A 13886-nucleotide genomic window follows, 5' to 3' on the forward strand; every position below is an offset into this window, starting at 1 on the left:
TTCATTCAAACTTCTTTGAAATAGTGTTGTCTTAACACTATGTCAAAGAGGGGCAAAATGTAGACACCTAAATTTGATTACACTATTTTATTAATCCTATTTAGTTATCTAAAAAGGCATTATTAATTAAATTCTTATTTAATTAACCCTTTGCCATCCCTAGTTGATTAATTTAATTAATCATCTATAGTCCTAATTGATAAATCAAATAATCTATTATTTATCAATTAAATCCTTTTCTCCTATCTAATTCCAAAAATCCCCATTTATTAAATAAATCTATTTGATAAATGAAATCCTCAAATTCAAAAACCCCTAACCTATCTCTAATCCTCCATTTAGCCTAATCCACCCCATCCACCCATACTAACCAAGCTTAGCCACTAACTCACCCACCCTCATTAATGCCATCCACTTGCACATCTCTAACATCCCTAATCTAATCCTAAACCCAAGCCTAATCCACCCCCTAATGTTGTCACATTCCTTAAACAAGTTTAAGACTTTCCTAACCAAAACCAAAGTCTCCCCTCAAAAAACCCAACCACTAAGTCATGAGTGCTCTTACAAAACATAAAGACTCTTACAAGCCCACTCATGACTCTTACACCCATCTTCCACACTCTTCCCTCTTCCACACTCATTCCTCTTACATCCCTCTTACATACTCAACCCCACTCATCATGCCTTTAACCAACCCTTTACCCTACACTCTCACACTCATCCTCCTTGTGACAAGTGTCACCTTCCCATTGGTGCTAAACAAGCACAATCCATGTGCTCCCCTTTGAGTGCATCTTAGCCCTCCTTAAGCCTTCATCCATCCTTGCATCTAAGCCCTCCATCCCTCTACCCCTTAGCCTATAAATTGAATCCCATCCCAAGCCATTTCATCAACAATATTTGAGCTAAAGTTACCATGCAATTTTGAGAACCAAAGCCATCAATATTACCCTTATAATGCCAAATTGAGAGCTCACAAAGCTACCAATTTGCCATTACCCATCTCCATTGAAGCAGCTTTGAGCATCTTGAGCATACATCCACAGTAAAAGGACACATCTACAGAATCAAGAAAGCATGGAGTGCTTTTTCTTGTGAGGTTTGCACTTCTTGTTTTCTTCCTTTGTCTAAGCATATATGTGAATTTAGTTTTTGGTTTGTGAATGTTTACTTTATTTGTTAATGTTCTTTGCATACTGATTCTGGTTCTACACCATTAACAGAAAACTATCAAAGAAAACTATTGGGACTACTAATTTTCCAATGTCAAACTCCCAGACATTGCTCAGAGGAGTATCTAGTCTTCACTCTGAAAACCATTTCTTGAATAATTCCAAACCCCCCATGGATACCTGAGCATCTCGCACCCAATTGACCTTGTCATAGAAACCCTCTGCTATGGCTACTCTAGGGTTTTTAGGAATTAACTCCCTCCCCTTAGTTATCTCATGTACTGACAGAAGAAACTGTTCTAGAAAATCATCATGCATACCCCTTTTTGAATATTTGGTTTGCCCAAAAAATTCCTTTTGTAGAGGCATCTTCTAAAATTTTAAAACTTATTTAGCAAATTCTTGATTTTCACTCGTTATAGATCACTTACCTGTTAAAATCTGTTCTTCTTTCTGCAATTTTCTCTACAAATTTGCTTAAGTCCTTGAGGAATTCTATGCCCTAGCTCTGGAAATCCTTTCTCTTTGAGAAAATCTACAATTTGTGCTTCAACAATGGAAAATTTACATATTATATTAGAGCATTGAAATCGCACGAAAGAAACTTTGTATCACATTAATTCCTATAACTGTTATTTTCATGTTGTATTTTGAAATTTGAATTTTATCTGTCGATTACCAAAGATTGGATGGCTCTATTTCAAAAGTAAAAGCTTTTTTAAAACTTTGGGATCCCAGCCACGTGTCATAAGCCCACTTGCCTGCATTATTTAAAAACCTCGCATCTTGATAATGTAGGAAAGTGGGTACCGTCGATCTTACCTTAATCGACAGTGATCCCAGATCTCTTCTTTTGGTGGCCCACTAAACTATCTTGTCCAATGAAAACTTACCTTTTAATCCACGTGTTTTGACAGTAATTAAATTTTTGGTGCCCACAACAATTTCCACTTCCACTTGGCACACCTGTCACTCACCACCAATGACCATGTTTCATTACATTTATTTCTTTCCAGCATGGCATGACTTAGCATATTTTCTCAAGTTTAGTCTAGGTCCCACCATGCTCACTTGCCCACATTATTTAACAACCTCACACCTTGATAATGAGGGAATACGGGCAACGTCGATCTTACCCTAATCGACGGTCATCAAATTTTGAAATGACGGCACATCTAGTCACTTGATCAGACCAATAAGAAACTTCCTCAGTGTTCCATGTCATCTGACATCTTGCCAAGAGATACACTAATATTACTTCTTTGAGAAAGGTGGGCCCATGATATCATTCTGTATGATGTTTCATAAGCCCGCCTGCCCGCATTATTTAACAACCTCGCATCTTGAAAATGCAAGAATGCGGGTACCATCGATCTTACCTTAATTGACGATGATTCAAGATTTTTTTTTTTGGTAGATCAAAATGGACCCACAAATTAGATGACTTTATTTGAATAGCAGAAATGCCTTTAAAAGACTTCAAGGCCTAGGCCAGGTGGTGAAGGCACGCTTGCTCACATTTTTTAAAACACTTGCAACTCCATAATCCAGGAATGTGAGCATCATTGATTTGAACAAGATCAACGGTGCTCAGAAAATATTTCAACCCAACACCTTTTAAGATAAAATATTGCAATTAAAATAGTGCTAAAGCTTGTCATAAAAAGTAAAAGGTATTCTGAAGTAAATAAAACCCTAGGATGAACAAGCCTGCCAAAATAATTTTTGAAATAATACTTTTGAAAATTTTAAAAAACACAGCAACAAAGAACAAAGGAAAAAGGGCTACCTCACACACTTAGTTTTTTTATGGATCACCTAAGATAAAAACCCTAAACTGTACAATTCAAAGACTTAAATGATTTTTCATCTAAAATCAAAAAAAAAAAATTATACTGTAAAAAATCAGCCCAACAGTGGCTCTCTCTGGGGATGATAGACTATTTAAGTCTATGCAAGAATTCAAAATCTATGGGAGAGCAGACCACACACTTCAAAAGTGCACCTTCCATACTCCTTCACCATAACTATCCTTGTACTATAACATATCTTATAGCATGCAACTTAAGGGATCTTCTTTGATTATCAGTTAACTGTGGTGGGGACTTCATTGTTTGCAAATAGTAGATCACATCTTTGTACCAGTCAGAGATGTTCATGTCACAGAGATCTTCCCTGCAATTATCATCCAATTGGTTAATCTTGTTTGCTTCTAGGTTAACATCTGCCATCAACTTGGCTAAACCTTGACCTCTAACCAATTTAGAAATCTTGATGTCAATATTGAATTCTTGTATTCTATTGATCCATCTACACCTCCTGCCAGATACTTCTTGTTGTGAGAAAATGTCTTTCACAACAGTAGTAGGGACAAAAGCAATAACTATAGCCCCCATTAAATAACATCTAAAGGCCTTCACTCCTTTGACCAATGCATATGCTTTATTTTCATTAATATCATACTTTAGCTTAGCTGCTTGCAATGACTTGCTAAAGAATGCAATGGGTTGTTCATAACCCTCTTCATTTTTTTGCAACAATACTGCAACCATAGTGTGAAATGAGGCAAAAGAAAATATGTGCATTGGTTTGTTATAATTAGGGGCTCTAAGAACAGGGGCATCTTTAATGGCTTGCTTAATTTTTTGAAATGCAATACTAGGTTCACCTTCCCATTTTATCTCAGATCCCTTTTTTAACATTCTCGATATAGGTCTACTGACTTTTGAAAAATTTGTCACAAATATCCTAAGGAAATTTATCTGCCCAAAAAATGATTGGATACTTTTTACACTCTTAGGTTTCTGAATCTTATCTATTTCTTCAACCTTTTCAGGGTCAATCCTCACTCCATGTTTTCCAACTAGATGTCCTAACAATTTTCCTTCAGTGACACCAAAGTTACATTTCCTTGGATTTAAGGATATTCCATATTTAAGGGCTCTGATAAATACCTTTTCTAACTGGATGCAATGATCATTTTCATCCTTGGAGTAAGCAATAAGGTCATCTTGATATACAACTAGAAAATTGTCAATAATATCAGCAAAAGCCACATCCATGGCTCTTTGGAAAGTAGGTCCAGCATTGGTAAGCCCAAAAGGCATCCTGACATAAACATATGTACCCCATGGGGTAGTGAAAGAAGTCTTAAATTGTTCTAACTCTATGACAACCACTTGATTATATCCTAAAAACCCATCCATCATGGACATCAATTTTGAACCAGTAAACCTTTGCAGCATGGCTTCCATGTTGGGTAAACCATAGTTATATTTTAATGAAGATATCTTGAGATTCTTGAAGTCAACACACAATCTTATATCTCTATTTTTCTTTCTTACTAAGAATGTCTGATGGGCTTAATGATGCCAACATCTCTTAACTTAATTAGTTCTTCCTGCATTTTGGGAGCCAAGGTTGGATTTATTGGCCTCTGCTTTTGTCTAAAAGGCTTAGCATCAGGTTTCAAAGGGATCTCATGTTGAAATAAATCTTCCCTATAGGCCTTTAGATCATAATATGACCATGTAAATACATGCCTATACTTCCTTAGTAGATCTATCAAACCTTTTCTTATCTTAGGAGGCAATTTTTTTACCAATATACACCTTCTTAGGGGTTTCTTTGGTTCCCAAATTTATCTCCTCCAAATTCTTAGCACTATATTCACTAGTATCCATCTGGGATCTATCATGATTATCAAAAATAGTTTCTAGAACAATTAAACCTTTTGGTATTTTGTTTGTTTTCAATTGTACTACTTCTTGCCCAAAAACTATATCTTTGCCATCTATGTTTTCTACGTAAGTTGCACAGTCAACTTCCTACCCTGATAGCATATACTCACAATTAAAAAACCTTAAAATATCTTTATCATCCTCAAACACTTGCCAATTTTGGACATTGTCAAGAACTAAGGGTTTGATCTAAGTTTCAATCTTAGATATACCAGCAAATGTAATATCATCAGGTTTTATAGCTATATTTGCTAGTAAATCAGCCATCTTATTATTAGATCTATCCTTCCAAATTATTCCAAATGCATCAAAGCACTCAATCATATCCCATACTACATTTCTATATTGTTTTAACCTTTTATTTTTTGACACATAAACATTTCTCACTTGGGATACAATCAACTCAGAATCCCTTATCACATGTATACATTTTATCCCATGCTTATGAACCAGTCTAAGTCCTACCAACAAAGCCTCATATTCTGCTATGTTATTAGTACAAGGGAAATTTAATGTGAAAGAAAATTTGTAAGTTATTCTAGCAGGAGAGATTAACAAAATACCTACACCTGCTCCATCTTTACAATAAGCACCATCAAAGAACATGGCCCATAAGTCACCTTTATTTGTCTTTGCATCAACTTCCATCTCTATCTAAGATCTTTGCATGCTTTTCTTCAAAGTTAGGAACTTAGCTCTAAAAGCATTAACATCAGTATCCACAAAATTTGTCATCTCATCCTCAACTTCTTCTACTATCATATATATGCTTTTGGTTCCTTGTTGACCTTTAAAAATTTCCATCAATTTTAAAAGTAGCAATTGATAAATCATATTGTAAACTTCCTCCCGTGGCAGCACTCCATTTTCTAGATAATAACATGCCATATTGAGGAGGTATGTCAACAACCAATACACTCATAGCGAGTTCTTTATTTGGGCATGTTGTCAATCTATAGGGCAGGGCACTAATAGTGCCTATAACTATAACTTCCCTCTTGTACATTGCACAAAACCTTCCTTGAGTAGTGTTAACCTTTAGACCTAATTCTTTCATTATTTCAAAAGGCATGACAGTACTAGAAGCACCCAAGTTAATCATACAATTCTTCAATGTCTTACCATTCACCAAAATGCTCAAGAAAAATGGCTCAACACTTCCCAAGCATTCATTAATAGAGTTATCCAAAAACATTTCAGGAATTTGAGACACATCTACTTCAGTATCCTATTCCTTTATCTTTTTCTTCTTCACTTCCTTAGGAACATGATTCTCATTACACTTTTGGTTTAATTTCACCTTAGTGTTCCCCAACCATGTATGGCTTTATCTCGGTGTTCTGGGATTCTCAATAACTCAAACAGAGGAACCTTAATATTAATTTGAGACAAAATAGCAAACATGTCTATAGCAGAATTAGAAAGGTTATCATTGTTCAAATTCCCTTTACCATCATGCTTACCCAAAGTACTCTATGGATTATGATGACTCTTATCTTGATCATTGACATTTTGTGATACCTTTCCATCCTTTTTCTTGGATATGTTATTTGAGCACTTCTTATTTTCTGAGTTGTTACCTTTCCTTGGTTTCCATTTTTTATTTGCAAACTTAACCTTCACAATAGGGGACTCTTTAGGTTTTACAACCTCCCCTTTCTTATGGTTAGTTCCCTTTATGAAAACACTAGTTGCCTTATTCCCCTCCTTTCCTTGAACCATACTTCTAGTCTGAACGTGAGCCACCATATTTGTAGTAATTTGGTCAATTTCCTCTCTAGAGGGTTTTCTTAGGATCACTTCTTCCTTTGAACCTACCATGTTACACACATTATCCTCAACATCACTTTCATAAGAGAATACTTGCTGTTGATTTACACTTTGAAAGCATCGCTGATCATTTACATCTCTATCACAACCTTCATTGTCAGAAAAATGTGAATCGAACATGTTACATCCTACATCATCATTGGTTTCCTCCTATTCCTGACATTTTTCCACTACATTTTGATTTCCAAGAAAAGACAAGGCTACAGCATAATTTTCAGGGGCATGAGGTAATTGACAAGCAGAACACCATGTAGGTTCAGCAGTGAATTTAGGCTCATCTACCAAATTTATAGAGATTTTGGACAAAGGATCAGGGGTCACCTTGTTACTGTTGTTCTTAGGGGGGAGGGACATTAGGTTGACAATCTTTCCAAGTAGTGCTATAAGGGAAATTTTGCAACCTATTATGTCTGTTGAAATTATATTGATAAGGGGCTCTATTTTCAGTGGGGTTCCTATCATTTTTTACTTGAGGAAGGTTTAAATTCTTTATGGCATTGAGAATCTAAGTTATCTCACTTGGCTCTTCCTTCTTCCCACCTACACCTTTTTTATCCTCTTTTCTGTTTCCTTTATTACCAAACAATCTAGAGTCATCCCTTTTACTTTCTAATCTACCTGAAATCCTCAGATTTTTTTCAATGTTAATAGCATTCCTAAAAGCTTCCCTTAAAGTTCTAGGCTCCTTGTCCCTAAGCTGATATGCTATTTTACCATCAAAAGCATTCAAATAAGTGATCAAGCATACCTTATCATCCACTCACATGGCTTGCATCAGCTTATACATATTTTTTTGGAACCTATTGGCTAACTTAGTAACAGATTCATTTGGTAATCTCTTGATGTTATTGAATTCAGTCAGAATGTAACTCTGACTCAACTTGTCACCATATTGTTCCTTGAAACAATATTCAATATCCTTCCAATCCATGATAGACAATTTAGGGAGTCTTTTAAACCATTCTCTAGCATCTTCTATAAGTGACTGAGAAAACAACTTCATTATAACATCTTTTGCTTCAACTTCATAGTCACTCATCATATCCAGAAAGCTTGTTAGGCGATCTTCATAGGTTATAGCATTATTTCCAAAAAAATTAGGTAATATTTTTCTCATCTCTTGAGGAATAGGATTAGGGAAACCAGGAATTCCATCAAAACATATATGCCTATATCCTTCTAAATAGACAAGTCTTCTTTTCAAATCAATCCTAGGCTGGGAAGGAATACTTCTCTTAACATTATCATTAGCATTGCTGGTACTAGCATCAACAAGAGGCTTATTCTGATCTACCCTTTGTGAAGTAGAAGATAAAAGAGGATAATGTACCTGAGAAGTATCTTGATTTGCTTTATCATATCCACCATCTACATTATCCTTAGGCACAGTTGCAGATTGCTTCTTAGCATTTTCTAAGAACTTGATCTTATTATTCATCTTAGCCATATCGACCTCATTTTTTGCAATCTCTAATTTCTTAGCTAGAGCATCTCTATCTTTTCTTTTCTTTTCTAATTCAATATCAGAAGGTGACAAAGAATCATGAATTTGGACAACTTGTACTGGCTCATTGATCCTAATACCATCTTCTTTACAACTAGTTCCACATTCTTTACTCTATTGTTATCAACTTCTAGGGTAGGGTAGTTCTTGATTTTTTGTACTACAAATACCTCTAAGTTCATCTTCTAGGTTTCCAGCAATTTCTACTCCTATCTCCTAAGCTATTCAACTTGTCCTACAATCTCAGGCTACCAGGTAATGGATGCTATCTCATTTTTCTTTTTTAGAGCAACAATTCTCCTCATTAATTTTTGTTTTTCCTCATAATTCTTTGTAATCACTTCTTCCCTCTCCTTCTAAAATCTCCTATTAATAGCTTCTTGCTCAACAAGTTGTTCTCTCAATATCTCATTCTCATCAGGATCAAGGATAGTGAATTAAGACCCAGATGTTTTTTCATCATTAAAACTTTCAGGTTCTAGGTGCCTAGGTCTAACCTTTTTAGGGGAATAATCTGACATGAAAGGGTTTGTGCTACATTGGAAGTGATTGTTGCTAGTCCTACCCTCCAAACAAAATACAAGTGGTTGCACAACCTTTTCCTGACATATCATTTCAAGGGTATTGTAGAAATCATCATCAAAAAAAGTTGGATGAGATCTCGAACCTATGGAAAAAGGCACTATTCCAATAGTGGGATGGTGATCATTATTTTTATCTACTGCCTGGTCCTATGAATAACTCCCCTTCTACATCTGGTTTCCCTTCACATACCAATTATGTCTTCATTTAGGAGGCAGATCAGTTCAAAGTTTGATGGCTGGATTTTTCTTCACATTTTCTCGTGTATTTCTCTTATTTTCCATAATTTGGGACAACAATTTTCTTAATTTTGACATTGGTTAAAACATTCTGAGTTGCCACCCACCTTATCAGACTGAGAAAAGAAATGAACAAATAATAAATCCTTTCGTGACAATCTCAGGCAAAATATATACAAATTCCAAATCTACAAGAAACTTCAACATAAAAACCTGAAACTCTACCCAAGGCAACATAGATCTTTAATAATTCACTATTTATGGCAATACTAGGTGTAATTCCCTAGTAGAGTTGCCATTTTTTTGGTATTTTAAAACTACTAAGCAACAAAATGCTTAATACCAAGATAACAGTACTCACACAATCTAAAGACTAGCCAATTCTTATTAACAATTGCATGTGCAAAGCATTTGGGCCAAACATCAACAAAACCAAGGGATGATTTTCTACTCTTTTGGCTCTGTTTAACCAAGATGGGTATACCTAGGGATAATTTTAGTGCAAACTGCTATTTAGAAATTTTTCTAGTTTCATTCTGATTCTCATTTGTTACCCTCTCTCTCTCTCTCTCTCTCTCTCTCACACACACACACACACACACACACAAACACACACATAGTTTACTTCAATTCTTCGATGTTCTCAAACTTATACACATCCTTTATAAGCAGATCTGGTCATAATTCTCCTAAAATTTACAAATATTCCTAGAAATAGCAACTACCTAAGACTCAGGAATTAGATATAAATGAGTTGAAACTAGCATTTATAACTCTTGAATAGGATTGAAAATGATTTTAATTTTATAAAATAATTTGATATGTAGCAGCAGAATTCATCCTTGTTTACTTCTGAATTATAGGATCGGTACCTTATCCATTGGGCAAGAAATTGACTATTGGGGGGAAGACCTAATTCAAATAACTTGTATAAGAATTAATCAATTGCAATCACCTATCTCCATTCTTATGCAATATCCCTCTTATGAACTCACAAATCCTACTGATTTATTGGAGTATTATATAATTCCTTGAATTAAAAGCAACAATAAAACTAGCATACAACCCATCCAGATTGCATTTATCCAATTAAACCTTATTTAAATGACCTCAAAGTGAAAAAACTCATAAACTGGAGATAGAAACTAATGACACAGATATAGTGTAAATACCACTTTGTATTATCCTTTTTATATGACTGATACAATAACCAATAGAAAACCAATTGAATACCCAGAATAGATTGCTACTTCTGTCATTTCAATATGCGATTAGAAAGTACAATGGAAGCAAACTCAAATCAGCTACACACTATTGGACTAACTGTAATGGACTTTTCTTGAAAGACAAAATTTGCACAAGTTTTTTGGACCATCACAATGCCCTAAAAACTCATTTATATAGCATGAGTTGCAACAAGCAAAGGGCATATGTGACTGACAGATGTCCTTACAAGAGGAAATGGCATACATCTGTCAAAAAGAAAAAGTCTAATAGGAAGTTATGCCAATCACACATTCTCTTGCAGGCTTCTGTCTATCACCTCCTTTTGTTGATTCTACTCCAACGGTGATTTTGTTGTATATGTAGCTGCTAAGTTCGTCCTTAACAAAATCAATTCTGATGACTGCATTATATCCTTGACCCATGGGTTTTGTCAAGATAATTGCTTTGTGAAATTTATCTTTACTTCCCACTCTTCACCGATCATGCCAGGCTTCAGAAATAATAGAAAAATTACTTAGTGTGCTATCCTTGAGCAGAGAGACAATGTGGGTATCAAATATAAACAAATGGGTAACTTCTAATTAGCCAACCACATATGCATTCAAAACTAGCTTTCAACCAAAATTTTTCATCCACTGATACAAAATGACATACATTAAAAAAAAGTTAGAGGGACTATTCGCATGCAACCCATGGGTATAAAGTCTTCTTCACCTTCTCTAAAATCAAATCTATTCTAAGCTCCGCTCATTACCTTACTAGCTTGGTCACAACCCATAAAGACACCTGGAGTTACCAGTCTTCCTCGATCAAAAATCTACATATTGACACATGAGAGGAACAACTTCCTCTCAGCAAAACACCTTTCAAAAAAAATTTAACCAATTCAGGCAGAAGAAACACTAGGGATCCAGATACTCTTGTTAAGTAATCCTTCTGCTATCCACAATCTAAGGACTAGTGAATTCTTTAGAGCCATTTCTGCCATACCAGATTGAAAATTTTTGGAAACTATGGCATGAGAACTTACTTGTTGTTTTTTGCTCTTCGTAACTCTACAATTTATCTTTGAACCTATCGCTTTACACTCATGCTAGATTTATATCAATCCTTGCAGTAATTATCCTTGTTTAGCAAAGATTTCAAAATCTTTATTCGTGCAAGGTGAGACTGCGAAAATCCTGCCTATAATACCCTGTTATTACCTTCACATGCAAAAATTTTCACATCTTATTAATGTGCAGAGTACTGCCACCTTCAACATTTAAAACTTTGCTAGTAATCTTAAAATCATACGATTGTGGGGTACTGAGAAAGACAACTAGGTGTTGCACTTCACAAGTTGGCCCTCTAATCTAATGAAAACTTCCCACATACACAGCTCTTTTATTGATGGTGCTTCTGTCCAGACCTACAGAACTCTGAGGACATGTGTCACTTAGGCATTATCTCGCTATACATAAAGAGTGAGCACATTTCCATAACGAGATAGCGCCAGTCATTAATCCTGATTTGATCATGCAAATGACATTTGATGCATTACTTTAGAAAAGAATGGTGGGCCCTTTCTGTTATATCTTCATTGATTGAGACAAGAGATTTTATTCTTTTATTTATTCTTCATCCTCGGAGTAAGTGGCCATTAAATTTGAGAGTGATTAATCATCTATGATTACCTGCAAACTTACTTTAATCTGAGGATTTTCCTTGTCTTCATCATTAACTATGAAGGTAACTTTTACTTTTGCATTACCCTCCTCCTCCTCTTCCATTTCATCATCCTGTAAACAATGTTCTTCTGACAAAAATTTGTTTCTCCACTCATCATAAGTGGTGTCCTCTGGCTAATCAAAATTTAATGTCTCTCTTTGTATAATTATTAAAGAAGTTGCAACTGCCTCTAAATAAGAAAAATCATTTTTGATGGCTTTATAAAATAATTGTACTTTCACCAGTTCCTCAGCTTTTTTTTCCCATAATAGGTGACCAATTTCATGAATAATGTTATTCATTCTTTCATAAGATATCTCATCTAATTCCTTTTTCCATTCTTCCTTTTCTTTTATTTTATCACCAATCTTTAAAGCACAAGGAAATAGGCTAAATTTTCCAGCCATATATCTGGATAAAAAATTTATTAATCTTTTCTGAAAAGAATCTCTTTTGTCATAAAAGCCTTCTAATTTATTCAATAAATCAAAAATCTTCTCTATTTGATGACTAGGCATTTGGATAACAGATATGCACATAAATTTGATATCATTGTTCCTTTCCCTCCATTATTGCACAATAGGCCTCTACCTATCCCCATCTCTCTACAATTCATCCCTAATGGATGCAATCTTTAGCAATTGATCAAAATAGGTTGGCCATTCTATCCTATTCATTAAGTATATCACACCCTGCCTCAATTTTTCTTCATATTGACTCTTTAATTCTACACGCAATTTATAAATCTTAGTTTTCTCCTCTTCAAAATCCTTTGCAGTGTAGAATTGGGGCCTTTCAAGGGTGTCTAGTATTTAAATAATAGGGGTTTCTCTAACAGATGAGTGTGGAGGATATGCAATTCTAGGTGCACTAGATTCTCGCATCTTTCTCTTTCCATGTATCTTCTCCATTTGAGACACCTGATTCTCCAGTGTTTGTATCTGTATTCCCCTCTCCTCATATGCCTTTAGAATTTCTTCAAACCTGGCATTAATTTTCATAAATCTATCCTTTTCTTGACCAGAGACCGCACTGCCAAATTTTAGCATTTCTATGGGCAACCCAATTATTTGTTTACTACCAACTTCACTAGCCCTAAAAATTGTCAATGCACTAGTATGTTCTGTAGTAGAGATTTCCAGCATCCTAGTTTTATCCCTTTTCTCAATAGACCAAATTACAAGGTCTTGGTGGTCATCACTAAATTTGACCCCTCTATGAGCCTGTAGTATCTCTTCTTCAGTTGTTAACTAGACATCCTTTAGTTTTCTTACTGAATCAAAAACCATAGCATTCACTATATCCTATTCAGGTAAGATAAGGATTCTTGATTGCCTAACTAATTGCCTCCTGGCCTCAGGTGTAAATTGGGCAAAGTCACTCAAAAACTTGTACTTTACCTCTTCTTTAATAAAAGAGTTTATTTTATCAGGTTGCTCTGCCCTTATCTTTTCACAAGTCCTTTCAAAATTGCCTATATTTAACATCCACAAAAACTATGCAAATGCCCTAGATTTCACCAAATTTTCATCATTTATAAACCCCTTAGAGGCTTGGGAAACTATATTGTCAATTTCCTTACCTTGATAATCAGCAACAGTGAGTTCCAAGGAAGGTGTAGGGGGCTCTTATGGTTCCCCAATCTCCAGATCTGTGGAAGTAACAGTTACAATCCCTTCTCCACCAATTTGTCTAAGTTGTTCTATTAAAGATGCTTCATCATCTATCCTGATTGGGAATTCGCTCAAGGTGTATTTCTCTATCTGAGAAGAAGAAGACCCATGTTCTAACTTCTACCTTTTTGGAGCACTGGTTGAAGGTGGGCTTCCTGTTCTTTTATGGAGAGGACCCTGTTGCACGTTCTGAATCATCACATAAC

Source organism: Cupressus sempervirens, chromosome 7 (genome assembly GCF_028749045.1).
Source record: "Cupressus sempervirens isolate cs-2001-9-10 chromosome 7, ASM2874904v1, whole genome shotgun sequence".
Classification (NCBI taxonomy): Eukaryota; Viridiplantae; Streptophyta; class Pinopsida; order Cupressales; family Cupressaceae; genus Cupressus; species Cupressus sempervirens.